At 40.3% G+C, this 14,867-nt stretch overlaps 1 protein-coding gene across 3 annotated transcripts in view; it reads left to right on the forward strand.

Moving 5' to 3' along the window:
* The first annotated feature begins 93 nt into the window (after positions 1–93).
* LOC118403912 (diacylglycerol kinase beta-like) overlaps positions 94–14,867 on the forward strand; it is a 79,015-nt gene continuing 64,241 nt past the window's right edge. Inside the window, exon 1 of one of the 3 annotated variants that reach the window (XM_035802778.1) lies at positions 94–115. The gene's annotated coding sequence lies outside the window, so the exon portion shown is untranslated. Of the gene's footprint in view, positions 116–198; positions 276–14,867 lie in introns of those variants that run through there. The other 2 variants (XM_035802776.1, XM_035802779.1) reach the window with 2 other exon arrangements.

The following is a 14,867-nucleotide window of genomic DNA, read 5'->3' on the forward strand; positions in this document are numbered from 1 at the left end:
TGAAAATAATTTACATACTTGTGACTGATCGAATGAAGGATCGTACCAAAGTTGAGTAAGGTGGAGAAAACGTCTTCATGACATATTGAAACATAAACAATTGCAGTAAAAAAAGGTAGAACTGTTTCCAGTATCTAAATATATCTTAGTTTCATATGTACGTATATAATCGTTGCTATTACGATTTGTTGTTCCTTTTAGATTAACTCCCCCATTTTTTACATGGTATCATACCATCCATTTCCTGTTTCCAATATGGCGCACCGGGCCTGAAGGTAAATATTTACGAATATTTACTTTTTGTATGTACGAATTTTCTCCCCTTTTCTTCGTCATGTGCAGATTTTCTTTTTTAAGAGACTGTTATGGCGCTGAATTGACTATAGTCTAAAGGGCAAATATGATCCACTCGCAATTTTTTCGCCAATTGAATTTTTCTTCTTTTGGAGTGATTCTTTATATTTGACATAACTGTAACGTAACGGAGCGAGCTCTGGCCTTCAAGCGCTTGTCTAGATTTTCAGTGTTTAAGGGATAACTTTATATTGTAACCTAGAGTTCGGGTACCTCATACATATATACCTGCATACCATCTTCAGTCGAGGGAGGAGTAGACTCCTGTAGTGGACTGATCTTGTCACTTACATGAAATCTTTTGCGCTGTGGCTATTGACACACTGAGTGTGCCTATAGCCTAAACAGCGGTCAGTCTTAATACCGGAAAACACAGGAAAACACAGTTAACCACCGGAAAACACCGGAAAACACATGAAGGAGTGTACAATCTACTGAAATACAGTATGTTTTGATGAGTAAACATGACAGGTCGCTATGTTTTGCCACAGAATAATCTACCCATGGCCCTGGAATGAAGAAATCGTCAGAAAATGCATGAGACGACGGGCCGGACCGCCGCCGCCGTGGCGGCCATGTTTGTTTGTTTAGCGGGGTCTGATACTTTCACAACAAGACAGCTGATATCTACCGAATTTCAGTGCAAAAATCTGTTATATATTGGCATAAATATAATATATATGAATCTACTAGCTCGGTTTGTGATAAGAATCTGTTTTCTGTGTTTCTTAATAAAGCTTGCTTCTTCTAGCCGTCAACGTTACATAATTTTGCACAAGCAGCACGTCCTGAGTCCGCCAAATTACAAATAAAGCGGTGTCCTACGTGCTTTCAAGAGTGTATATTCATTCCACAGACACACATTTCCCTAAGTGGTTTCTCACTAGATGTGGCAATTATACCCAGTATATCGAAGAAAGAAAACTATTATATTGTCTGCTCAATTTCTCCGCGTAGTGTGTACGCTGGGTTCCTGCGTTGGGTCAACAATGGCGGGTTTTCCTACCCAAGCTATACCGTGATGCTCTAGCGGCCCGACCCGACCCGGGCGGGACATACAATTTTTTGAGCGCGAAGTTCTATTCGTGTTGAGGGGAGAGTGCTGATTCGCAAAATGATCGGGTCAGGTCCTAATATGCCGTGTCTGCATTTTTTTCGGCGTAATTGTGTAACTCCCTGTACATTTTGACGTTCTTGATGGATGACAAGCATTATCTTATTTGAAAAACACATGCATATTGTTGTTTCAGGGAATTAAAGTCAAACCCAACCTGTCTAGAAATAGCCAACACTTAAGTATTGGAGTAGAATATTGTTCATAACTGTCCATTGTCACTTGTATATCTACTATGTTCATACTATGTACTTGCAATTAGCCTTTGGGCACGAACTTGCAAGTAGACTTCTCTATATCAAACCTAGTTAAACGAAAGTTATTTATTTGTACCTTCGAAAGAGCATTTATTTTTAATCGGTACTATCATTTCTCACAACCATATATTTCAAAAGCCTAAAGAACTGTATTGTTTTTTCAAATAAAGCTACAACGTACAATCGATACATCATCTTACTGTATTTTTTCCACTCATATCACGATGTGACCATATGATATATAATCACATATGCGACCATATGATATACACTCAGCACAAAGTTTGGAATATCAACTTCGGTTGATCATATTTCTGTTGTATCTGCATCAATTTCAATATATTATATACCTATAGAAAGCTTGCATGATTTTCTTTCCAATGGTACCAAACTCATTATCAGTGTTAACTCATGGAACATACACTAGGCCTGCTAACGTGAGTGGGTCACGAAAAAAAAGTGCCCAAATTCCCCCGTTTTTGTTGAAAACTTTATCGTCCGGTTGTTATGGCCGCGGGTGACAATGATTCAATCAATCCGTTTTTCACCTAACGTTTGGTATACAGAACATCCAAGTTTCTTTTAAGCATATCTGAGTAGAGTATCTTAAGAGTGTAAATTCATGGAACGAGCACCAGGCCTGCTTACGTACAGGGGGTACTAAAGATAAAGTGCCAAAATTACCCTACTAAAGTCAATCACTCCATTCTGCTCATTTTCTTCTGTCGGTATTGACTTGTGAATGAAGGCAAGTTGAATAAACAGGACATGTCAATCAAAGCTACTGTTACTCTTTATTCAAGCAAAAAATCTGAACCATGGCAAGAGGTGATCAATCGAGTGCTAGCCATAAGCCATAGGAAGGCTATTCCACCCTAAGACTGTACTCCAGCATCCAATGGTCCTTGCTCTGTGTGGACTGGTGTTGTAATATTGCATTGACATTTAGTCCAATATTGAAAGGGTAGAATATTGCTACTGGATGGAGGATGGTGTCCCTATATCTCACCACATTGGAGTTGCCTGGAATGATGACGAGTCTTGTTTTTCCTATGGCGGTTATACCGCCCCACACCATGACGCTGCCTCCACCACCAAATGCCGAAAGTTACTCTTGTCGTGTCAGCGTGCGGTTCTCCTTGCCGCATCCGCGCTTTGATTCTGCCATCCAACTATCGAAAGGGCACATATACTCTACTCAACCTTTATGTTCCGTATACCAAGTTTGAAGTAAAAAGAGGATTGATTGAAGCAGTGACACACGCGCCAATATCAACAGGACGATACAGTGTTGAACAGAAGTAGGGGAATTTGGGCACTTTTTTTTCGTGACCCACTCATGTAAGCAGGCCTTGTGCTCGTTTTCTGTGTATAAAACCATGATAAGTTTGATACCATAGGAAAGAAAATCACACAAGCTTTCTATTGATATATAATATATTGAAATTGATCCATAAATAACGGAAATATGATATACCAAAGTTGATATTCCAAACTTTTTGTGCCGAGTGTATATCAACATGTTCATAAAAAAGAACAACTTTACTTACAGGTTATCAAACAAGCTCAAAGCGTTTCAATCAAAGCTGGGTGTTGTACCGACACACGGGCATTGAATTTTGAACAAGAATGGTATTAAGTCTTTTGTAGCAGGACACAAGCGACTTTCAAAGGTATGATCTTTATTGACACTCCGCCGACGCGCCGTGGACATTGTCTAACAAAAGCCTCCACGCGCGGATTTGCCTGTTGTTAGCACCTCGGTCTTTAGATTTCCCGTTTGTTGACTTTCCCGTCGTTGTTATTTATGACCCATTCACACCCAGTCTGTAAAAATGACACACATATCAAATACTTGTTGTTTTTATTGATTGACCCGTCACATATACAGTTTCTCATAGTAAATCACCGCCACTGCAAACATTTAAATCTTCTTTTTCCTCGAAATTTTGCTAAAAATTACAGTATCACACCGAGGCCCTCGACACACCAATTGTTATTTTTATCAATAATTTTTATTATTCCGAACGAACGACAAAGAACTACCATCATCAAATTACGAATCAGCTGCCACAATCTCCGTGTGGAAGAAGCCGAACAAATGTATTAGAATAGTTTTGAATAGAACCCATGTTTTAGATTAGTCGTACAAACCGTGTATACTGTATTACGACCTTTCGTATTTATATGCCTGTATTTGGCCGTGGAGAGACAATGGAAAAAATTGGTAGGTTTAGCTATCAGATGGGTTATATTTGATTTTGCAGGGATCCATGTAGAGAAACTTGGGATTGTGGAGGAATGTCACACATTTACATTTACATTGATGCAATTGTAGCTAGGACAAAATAACAAGCCCCGATTTGCATACAATACATTTCAGGATTTTAATCATTACCTAAGGTATGTACATACCAAAAATAATGCAAATCCACCAACCCCTCCTAGACTTATACTTTACCAAAGATAATGACAAAATCGCCCGGTGCAGTACAAAACAAGCCGCCAGGAGGCCAAAATTTGCACTACTTAATCCCTGCCCAGAGACGTATCCACTACCCAAAAAGCGTAAACCTGACACTTCAGGATAACTATAACGCCAACTTCAACACTCCGCTGCAGTACCGCAACTTGTCGCCAGGATGCCCATTATCGAACTTGACCGTCGTTTTCCAAACCCCTAAATAACTACCGAATATAATGCAAAACGATCCACAGCGTCAAAAGTTATCTTGTACGCAAATACACACACGCACACACTCACCCCGCTGCACTCGCGACAGAAAGCGCCAACAGTACCATTTTCGTACAAAACCTCGCTATACGCAACCGCAACTCAAATACCAAATATCGCGACATTCCATCCACAGCTACCAAAGTTATTTGAGATTGACCTATATACTGGGACACAAAAAATTTTCTAACCATAACATGACCTTCTTGGCGAAGGTAATAATGGTACTTCCAGACTCCTGTACAGGGACCACTTGCTGTGTCTGTTGAAAACAGTTGTATTTTTGTAAAAGTAATAATGGTACTTCCAGACTCCTGTACATGCAGGGACCACTTCCTGTGTCTGTTGAAAACAGTTGTATTTTTGTAAAAGTAATAATGGTAATTCCAGACAGTGGAAATTTGCCTTTAATCACCGGAGATCTGTTTGTTCACTAATAAATGACATTTGAATAAAGACATTTGAATCTGTGTTGATTTTTAGTTTATTGTTATTGACAGTTTATACAGAAATACTGTCTCAACTTTATTGTTGTGACACATACTTCCTAATAATCTGGTTTGGACCATCGTAAATTTGGGATCATTGGAACTTATTTTGGGACCACTTTTTATGGGACAATAGGGGAAAGCTGATTTCGAGGCATACATACCTCCAAGAAATCCGTCCAGCCGTTCTTCTAAGGTACAAAGTAATGAAATCCTTTTAACAAGGAAACAGCAACATGAAGGTTTTTTTTTAAAATAAGATAATGCTTGTCATTCATCAAGAACGTCAACATAAATAAGAAATTGCACTCATGATAAATATAGATATATATTTATTATTTAGTATCAATCCGAGTCCCTGGCACTCAACACATCGTCACACTCACGCCCCACAATCATTTTTTTCACGCACCGGTAACTTTTAGGGGCTTTCTTGTTTGACGTACTTGTCGGGCTATCTTTTTTTACATATTTCCCATTGAGATGCCAATTACCGGGGGCCCCAATCTGCATAATGCAGCCAGCGTGGGTCCTTTGTTTACAATCGGATCAGTTTGTAAACACTCACTTCTTTAGGGCTTTGCGGCCTTCCACAAGCACTGGTTCGTGATTTCCAGCATATCGGGACTAGGTTCTTACGCCGAAAAAATGCAGACCTGACCCGATCATTTTGCGAATCAGTACTCTCCCCTCAACACAAATACAACTTCGCGCTCCAAATTATTTATGTCCCGCCCGGGTCGGGTCGGGCCGCTAGAGCATCACGGTATAGCTTGGGTACGAAATACCGCCATTGTTGACCCAACGTACACACTACGCGGAGAAATTGAGCAGACAATATAATAGTTTTCTTTCTTTGATATACTGGGTCATATATAATAATTGCCACATCTAGTGAGAAACCACTTAGGGAAATGTTTGTCTGTGGAATGAATATACACCCTTGAAAGCACGTAGGACACCGCTTTATTTGTAATTTGGCGGACTGGACGTGCTCACGGCTTGTGCAAAATTATGTAACGTTAACGTTGACGGCTAGAAGAAGCAAGCTTTATTAAGAAATACAGCAAACAGATTCTTGTCACAATCCGAGTAGATTCATATATATAATATAGCAGATTTTTGCACTGAAGTTCGGTAGATATCAGCTGTCTTGTTGTGAAAGTATCAGGACAACTCGGCACCTGGGACGACTCGGCACCTAGCCAAGTGGGAAACTTGGCACCAAGAATATGACATAAAATTGTGAAGGTTTGTGAGAAATGCAAGATGTTTAACTGCAACTGAACATTTCTCTCACTGCAATAACTTGTAAGTCATACAGTCGGCACAATTTTACGGACATTTTGAGGCTCTGAACGTCACTTCAAGGTACGTTAACTTTGAACGGCCGAGGCTCTGTCTATATCAGATCGGTCATCTCAACGCGTTTTTGAAACCTACAAACAGTTGAAATTTATGACCAACAAAATATATTGAACTGCAAATTACATCTATATTCATTTGTACTAACTTGCAAACACGGTGATATAGAAGAGAAGTAGAGTGACATCGTGAAAGAACGCCGATATAACAACTAAAAAATGGCGTCGCCGGCGGCGGCCCGCAACATGTTTTGGGGGTCTTGTATCCTAAAAATTTGTATCCAAAACGTTACCTTGTGGGGTGAGATTGATTTGTACATTCTTATGTCACTTCTTATGCTGCCGGAATGATAGGATTATCATTCTTCGAGTGCAAAATATAAAAGTTATGTGCCGAGTAAGTATGGTGCCGACTAGGGCCGAGTTGTCTCAGGTGCCGAGTCGTCTCGAAACCACAAACATGTACTCTGCAATGAAAACAAACATGGCCGCCACGGCGGCGGCGGTCCGACCCGTCGTCTCATGCATTTTCTGACGATTTCTTCATTCCAGGGCCATGGGTAGATTATTCTGTGGCAAAACATAGCGACCTGTCATGTTTACTCATCAAAACATACTGTATTTCAGTAGATTGTACACTCCTTCATGTGTTTTCCGGTGTTTTCCGGTGGTTAACTGTGTTTTCCTGTGTTTTCCGGTATTAAGACTGTCCCCCTAAACAGGCTATTGACACACCGAGATGCCACCCAGCCAATCAGAGCTTGTAACATGCCTTTCCCGACATTATTTTGCTGGGCTCTTGTCTCATTACAAACTTTTCACACAAATAACAGTTGATTAGACATTTTTCGGAAGATTAGACCAAGGAGCTTTTATCAGTAGGAGAGAGTACGGATCAGTTTCCATTGTTCGTATGTTCGTAGCGGGCGACAAAATTTTATTAACACCCACGTGTCAAAAACCCGCATCTGCATACATTTCACCCACGCAAGCTTTTGTTTTCCCTTTGTTTTCATGGTGGGGCGGCCTGGGGATACAAACATTGTGTGTAGCGATCTGATTTTTGCGATTTTGTCGACGATGTTGAACAGAAGAGTAACTTCGGAATACATACAGCGGCGGCAATATTCTCTCTGACTGAGGGTGAAATTTCAAAGCCATACGGCGACCGGACAGCGCCGCCGCTCGGGTACGGGCTAAGCCAAAAGGCAAAATTGTCTGAGGCAAAGTCTACGAAAAAAACTGGTAATATTCCTACAATTAATGATGACTGTGAAAAACCTGACTCAATGATCACAGGGACCAAGTTTTTTTTAAGTATGCAACAGATATATTTCATAAATCGATACAAATACAAAGTTCAAAATTATGCCTGGAGAACTCAAGACATTATATACGAAAACCCGATCGTAACGAAAACCATGAAAACTATGCTCTCCCGCCTTACCTTCACCTTATTCCAGGCTTGATGTATCCTCTAAAAACACGGGTGGTTCGACAAAAATGAGCAAGGTTCGACCAACAGTGAACACGCCATTTTACCGAGCACATCATCAACAGTTACGAAAAAATATCAGCTAAATGAAGAAAAACGTCATATTTTTTTAGTAGCCATCTGAAAATACATGTGAAAATTCATAATTCTATCGCAAGAAAACAGACCTCGATCCGCGAAAATAGGCCTAAACTGGCCCATGTTTGTTGTACGGCGAAGAGAAACATATCAAACTGTCCGCCATTGTGCCATCTACCGGAAGATGACGTAATCACATGCCTGGCGAGTTTTCCAAATAAGGGAATCGTCGGAAACCTGACCCACTTCGCCTCTTGCCGATCGGGCTTCGGGCTGGCTCGAGGGCTATGACGTAATGGCGTGGCTCATAAGCATAGAAACCGCGCCAACCGGCGCTACGAACATCAGATCAGACGGGCGCCGCGCAGGGCAGTAAACAAAGCCGGCGCTGCGGGATTTAACGGGCCAAACAAAGGCCCACAGCGGGCGGGTAACTCCATACTCTCTCCTCCTGATAAAAGCTCCTTGATTAGACATTAGAATCTTTGAATCTTGGAATGAACGGACGTTATTCTAGTTATACCCTACATTTGGATACCTGTTAATACAACCCCCGCATCGTGAGAGTTGGGCATGGCTTAGTGGTTAGTGCGTTGTCCCGCGAAAGTTCCCCTCATTTGCATAATTAGTATTTCATTTTGTACAATTTGGTCTAAGCTACATGTACCTAAATACCAGAAATCATGAAAATCCGTTGTTTCCTTCTTGAGTTATCCTCTTCAGAAGTTTTTGACAGACATGACCCTGCTATCCCCAAACTAGCTGCTAGGGGGCCCAAACTTATGTCACTTCTTCCTGAGCTCAAGAGCTATAATTTGACTTCTCAAAATGGTGACCATATATAGCTTTTTAAGAACAAGACATAGCAAAACTGGAATTTGCGCTGCAGTACCTGCTAGTAGGGAAGCCGTTAGGAGGCCCAAAATCTAATAATTTCCAGCTTTTATCTCACTCTACCAATACACCAAGTATGAAACCAATCCATCCAGCCGTTCTTGAGTTATCTTGTTGACAGACACACACACACACACAAACACACACACAAACACTAGTGAAAATATAACCTCCACTTTCTTAGATATTTCATGGAGGTGAAAATAAAGTTGCTGTATTTGGTCATTTTTCTACATTATGAGTTGAATCTACCTTTTTACACTGCACAGCAATACTTAGTATTCTGATGTATGGATACGACTTTGTTGTGCCTTGAGGATGTCTTAGAATATGCACGCTTCCCACTGACACTTGAGTTATCTGCCATTTTATCCAACTTTCCAACAAACCAAGAAATGCCTCAGAACGCTTTCGTTGGTTTGCTCGAATCATACAGAAGTTTGTTGAAAGTCCCCGCTTTTGCATTGTTAATTATGCTAGAAATGTGACAAAATGATGCAGATATGTTGAAAATAAGTCAAATGTCACTGCAGTACTGTACTGTAAGTGTGGCAGGTAACGGGATGAACGCCTGCCGCTATAATCAATCTGTTCATTTTGTAATCGGTAAAGATCCGGTCCGCTGATATTTTTCATGTCGTTTTTTTCCGGACTGGTCCAACCCCAAATATACAATGTAAAGAAGAGCAGCCCAGAAACATGTCCACCAACAAGAGTTCGTAGACTGACATGTACCAAATATCATGATTGCAATTGCATGTTTTGTTTTGGAAATATAGCTCCGGAAACGCATCTTCCACACACTCAAAAGGCTAGCATTGTCTAACACCAGGAGGCCCAAAATCAAATCTGACCATCAGCCCACCAGCACAAACCCATGCACTAGATATCATTACAATTGACACATTTTGTGCTGGAGATATAGCACTAGAAATGCCCCTTCCACACTCAAAAGGCTACCTGCAGTGTCAAGTTCAAATACCAGGAGGCCCCAAATCAAACCTGACCAGCAGGCCACTACCACCAACCCATGTACCAAGTATCATTCCAATCGCACGTTTTGTTCTGGAGATATAGCGCCGGAAACACCGCACCACATGTAAAATGTTGAAATGGACCAGATCTAAAACACTTCCCCCAAAAAAAGGGATTTGAATCATCACCCCAGTCCAAATCTGTTTTAAAAAAATCACCCCTCCGTGCATTTACCCCTCTGGCCTGTGGAAACTAATCCAAAATTCCACCAAAAATTCCTAAATAAATCATTTTTGATATTTAAACTTGGATTCTTTGAATGAATATCCAAGACACCTCTATGCCAAATTGTCATTTGGTTGTAGTACCAGGGTACATGAGCCAAAAATGACCAAAAATTGCAAAATTAGTCATTTTGTAATACTGTGTGCTAAAAGTATTTTTGAATCCATGGGGACATATGTCCAAGGCACTCCTAATCCTATACCTAATTTTAGGTAATTTGGTTATAAAAGGAGGGTACAGGAACCAAAAATGTACTTTTTTGGCCAAAAAAATTGCAAAGTTACTATAGTAATCATTCTGTTATTGAATCTATATGGGCACCACTGCACCGAATTTCAGGTCATTCAGTTGTGATACCAGGGCACAGGTATCTAAATAAAATCATTTTTGAAGGCACATAGATTCTATTGCAAAAATGAAAAAAAGAAATTGTCTGGGGGTATTAGTCCATTTTACTCTTGTGCCAAATTTCAGGTCATTTGGTTCAGAAATGACAGGGGTAAATCATGAGGAAAGACATTGCAGTTCTACTATACCTGTGGTATGGGTGAAATGTAAAGAATCGGATAAGTTATAATTGTCTTGTAATGCATTTAATATGTAAAGCTATATGACTTTTAACGTTTAATATTATCACCTCCATGAAGTACTCACAGTCTTTTTGCAAGTGTGTGTGTGTATGTCTGTCTGTCTTGTAAAATCATTCTTTATTCATAGACAGAAGAAAGATACATACATCCCAGGTCATGTGGGTCATTACTGACCGAGCATGCAGGGGAACATTAACAGTGTTAGTGTCATAACTTTAAAATCATTATATTGCACAGTTGTCTCAATTACATTTAAAATCACGATATGTTTGTTTTTCAGTCATCAAAATAGTCATTATAGATGGTAATTCATACAACTTTGAAAGAAAGAAACATGGCTTACTAGTATTCAGTCACGTGATCCACCCCCTAGCAACTACCTGGACGCCATGGCAATGAGCAAAGTTGGCCATTTTGGGGTCCACTTTGAGCACGGCTCACAGCGGCTCGCTAAGCAACTCTCCATAAAAATTGAAAATATTTCTTATACAATGCACAATTTCCCCTCAAAATGTTTAGGTTCGTAATCACAGTGTGCTGTCTTGTGGTGGGATGTTAATCTAGATAATTTTCAACGACGGTCGACTGGGTTTGGCACAATGTAAATACATGTAACGTTATACTGCGCTATACTCCACTAAAGCAGGAAGAGCTAAAAAGAGCCGGACAAACAGCGAAGACAAAAAGTGAAAAACTGATAGGAAGATCAAAGTCCCAGGTTCTGTGAAGAATTTCTATGAAACAGTGTCATTAGCTAAGTTTCGATTGTGTTTCACTAGCAAAACACATTTGGCGTTGATCCGTAGGGGGTCAATGGACTCTATGATCTGTCTGTTATGTGCTTTAATACTGAGTTGTTTTTGAATGTGTACCATCCTTGCTGGAGAGAGATGCCGCAGTGGCTCAGAACGTGGTGGAGTGTTTCCCGGTTGCCACACAGTTTACATCTGTCAGTGTTACGTTTTCCCCATTCAAGTGGTCAGGTTACAGAGTGTGGGGAGGGTGTCAATGGAGGCACGCACAGCGAAACTGAGGATAGTCCCCTCGCAGGGCTCGAAATACTGGGTGCATGTGCACCCTGGACGTGGGTGGTGCACTCAAAATTGGAGCTGTGTACCCAATTATTTTCTGTGGGTGCACAGGGTACACCCAAATATTTTCTTACATTTATGTATGTAAAGATATCAAAGTATACTAGTATTAGTACATCATATTCTTGACATCTAAGTGTTAAAAGATAATGTCTATCATGGTACTTGTTTAATAATTCTATAGCTTGTAACTAAGTTTTATTACTAGGTTATTACTTAGATTTAAGTGGTGCGCCCAAAACTTTTTTGGTGCACCCAACTTTTTAAGCTGGGTGCACCAGACTGCAGTGCACCTAATCCCAAAAGTGAATTTCGAGCCCTGCCCTCGGCAGGTTGTCCATAGCGGACCGCCATGTCATGTTGCATTTTTCTTCCTCAAGCAGTTGTAGCATGTGCCCTTGCTGTGGTAGGTTTTTCTGATGTTCACTCTTGACGTCATGACACATCTATGACTTATTGTTTGATATGTTTACGTACTGATGTCCATTCTGAGTCCTTTGCCGCATGGATGGCTTGCTGGTGGATATTGTGACACTTTCCAATACCCCATTTCTGAATTTCCCTTGTCCACTGCAGTTTGCAGTCCAGTTTGGCTTGCAAAGCGTGTTTTACCTTCTCATCTGCTTTGAGGGCTGACCTACTGTAGGCCAGAGTGTGGGCTTCTAGGTACAAATCTGAGCAGTTGAGACCCCTTGTGTTGTACAGGATGGGATTTGTGGCACTAGGTTGCATTTTGAGCCACGTTTTGATCCCTTTGTGTGGATGGAATCAAGTTTTTGTAGCTGGGTGTCTGTCAGGTCATATACCATCAGCATGCACCTCCAAGATGGGAAAGCGTACTTCATGTATACCCCGAGTTTGTCTTCGTTCTTTATAGCTGATTTGTTTATTTTCAACAGTTGTTTCTATTGTCTTTGCTAGAATGTCATAGGTCTCTTTTGTTTTACTCAGGAAGGTGATGTAGCCACCTAAGAATTTCTCCAGTGCATCTTTGGTTGTTTGACAGGATCATCGTAAAGCTGATGTCCAATGGCTTCCCACTCACAATGGACATAGATTTACACTTACACGGTTTCAGCTTTAGATTCATTAACTTTGTGTTGGAGGAAATTTGAGTTTCTGATGCTGTGTTTTGTTTGTAGTTATGAGGCAAAAGTCATCTGCGATTGGAAGTGTAATACTTTGTCATTAAGGTGTCATTAAGGTGTCATTAAGGCGTCATTAAGGTTGTACAACTTGTACCTATGTTGCTGTTATACTCCCTTCAGATGCTGTAGGATAGGCTGGAACACTGTGTATAAGAAGATAATGGGTGACAAGTTCTCTCCTTGGAACACTAATCTTCCGAACGGGAAGGGATCACTTTCCCGGTCTGGACCCTTTACTTTCCCTTTCAGGCGGGAGTACAGGTTTTTAATGTACGTGATGATAATTGGCGGGAAGCCATTTCTCTCCATCTGATGGTAGATTAGTTCGTGTTCCGCAGTTTTGGAATTGTAGAGAATTGTCAAAATGTTCCAAAGAGAATAAACATAATCCCACTTCAAATTGGATCTTAAAAAAACAAAACTCATGTTAAATGGACTCACTCTATGCTATTCGGCTAGCCCCTGTGGCGTTGCCAAAAATGAACAACTTATTTCCATAATTCTAAGCATGCAGGTAGCTTAGGTAAATACATCATGTGTGTATACACAATGATTTTGACTTGATTTGCATTATTAATGACGAAATTGCATAAGTCCATTGTTTTCTATAACTGGACTTCAATAAATGTAACACACGTAATCCATGACAGGTGGAACATAAACAGATAACAAACATGCAGATGAGCAACTGATTTGCATAATAAATATAAAAAATATATATATACTTGTGACATATGATAGATAGTTGAAGGTGAACATTACCATGCATAAATCATGTGAATTGAGCAGCTGGAGTTTGATGATATCATAATGTTATATTTCAATCTGAGGCCACAGGAAGTAAATTTTATGGATGACATCCGCTTGCTCATAAATTTTCGCCTTATTTCAGGAAAAAAACAAGTTTTTTTCTTCTTCAGGGATGGTCAGAACAAAATGGGTAAATAGGCTGTGTTGTAACCTAATAATTGTATGACACATTGTAATAGAATTGACACTAGAGACTCTGTAGCCTTGACTGAAATTGCATAAGTGAAACTTACTGGATAATTCTTAGAGAGTGGCAGCAATATGGAAGCCATAAGTAGTTGCCAACATGCATGGTTAGTGATATCAGTGTACCACACTAGTGTCACGTTTACTACACTCCTGCACTTAGAGATTACAGGAGTGAATGCCTTGTTGGTTGCCATATTTTGTCACTAATTGATGTTCCAACGTTTATATGGTCTCTATTTTGAAACTTTGCCATCTTGTGTTTTTACCCATCTTGTTTTTTTTTTGCCCTATCTCATTATTTTTGCTGTTTGCACTCAGGATGTCATCCACAACTTGCTGTGGCCTAATTACAATTAGATTGCACTGAAAGGGAACCATATTGCCATTAGCACAGAATGCATGCACATATCAGTAGAAAACATAGAATCTGTGGTCAATCTGATTAACGGGGGGTGCTCTAAGATGGAGCATAGTCTTTTTAGCAAATGCCCACAAACGCCCATTCTGGAGAAGTCCACGCTGCACGAATCTCATATTTTTTGCTTGGAATATGTCCACGTTGTGCTCCCATGCATTAATCCTGAGTTTCAAGTCAATCCATGGACCCGAAGTGAAATAAATCAAAGTTGAAGATTTTCGATGGTCTTTTTAGCGAACGCCCAGCAAAAAGTCTTTTTAGCGAATGCCCACTATATCTACAAAAATATCGGCCGTCGCGCAACAGCACCTTCACCTACCGCCACAAACATGTTCAAGAAGGTGTCCCATTGATGTGTACGAAGTTTCTATGCTTTACAAGATTTTCAAGTGCCTTTTTTTTTGTCAAAATGTATGGCGCCGATACTCCAATACATTTACGCTAAGATTTGAAAATGGCGGACTCCGGCCTCATTTGCATATTTGTGACTGGCTACATGCGGCCTTTACCGCTCGCCGTACTTTGTGACAAAAAACAGGACTTAAAAAGCTTGTAAAGCACGGAAACTTCGTACACATCAATG

The sequence above is a fragment of the Branchiostoma floridae genome, chromosome 16, assembly GCF_000003815.2.
Source record: "Branchiostoma floridae strain S238N-H82 chromosome 16, Bfl_VNyyK, whole genome shotgun sequence".
In the NCBI taxonomy this organism is placed as follows: domain Eukaryota; kingdom Metazoa; phylum Chordata; class Leptocardii; order Amphioxiformes; family Branchiostomatidae; genus Branchiostoma; species Branchiostoma floridae.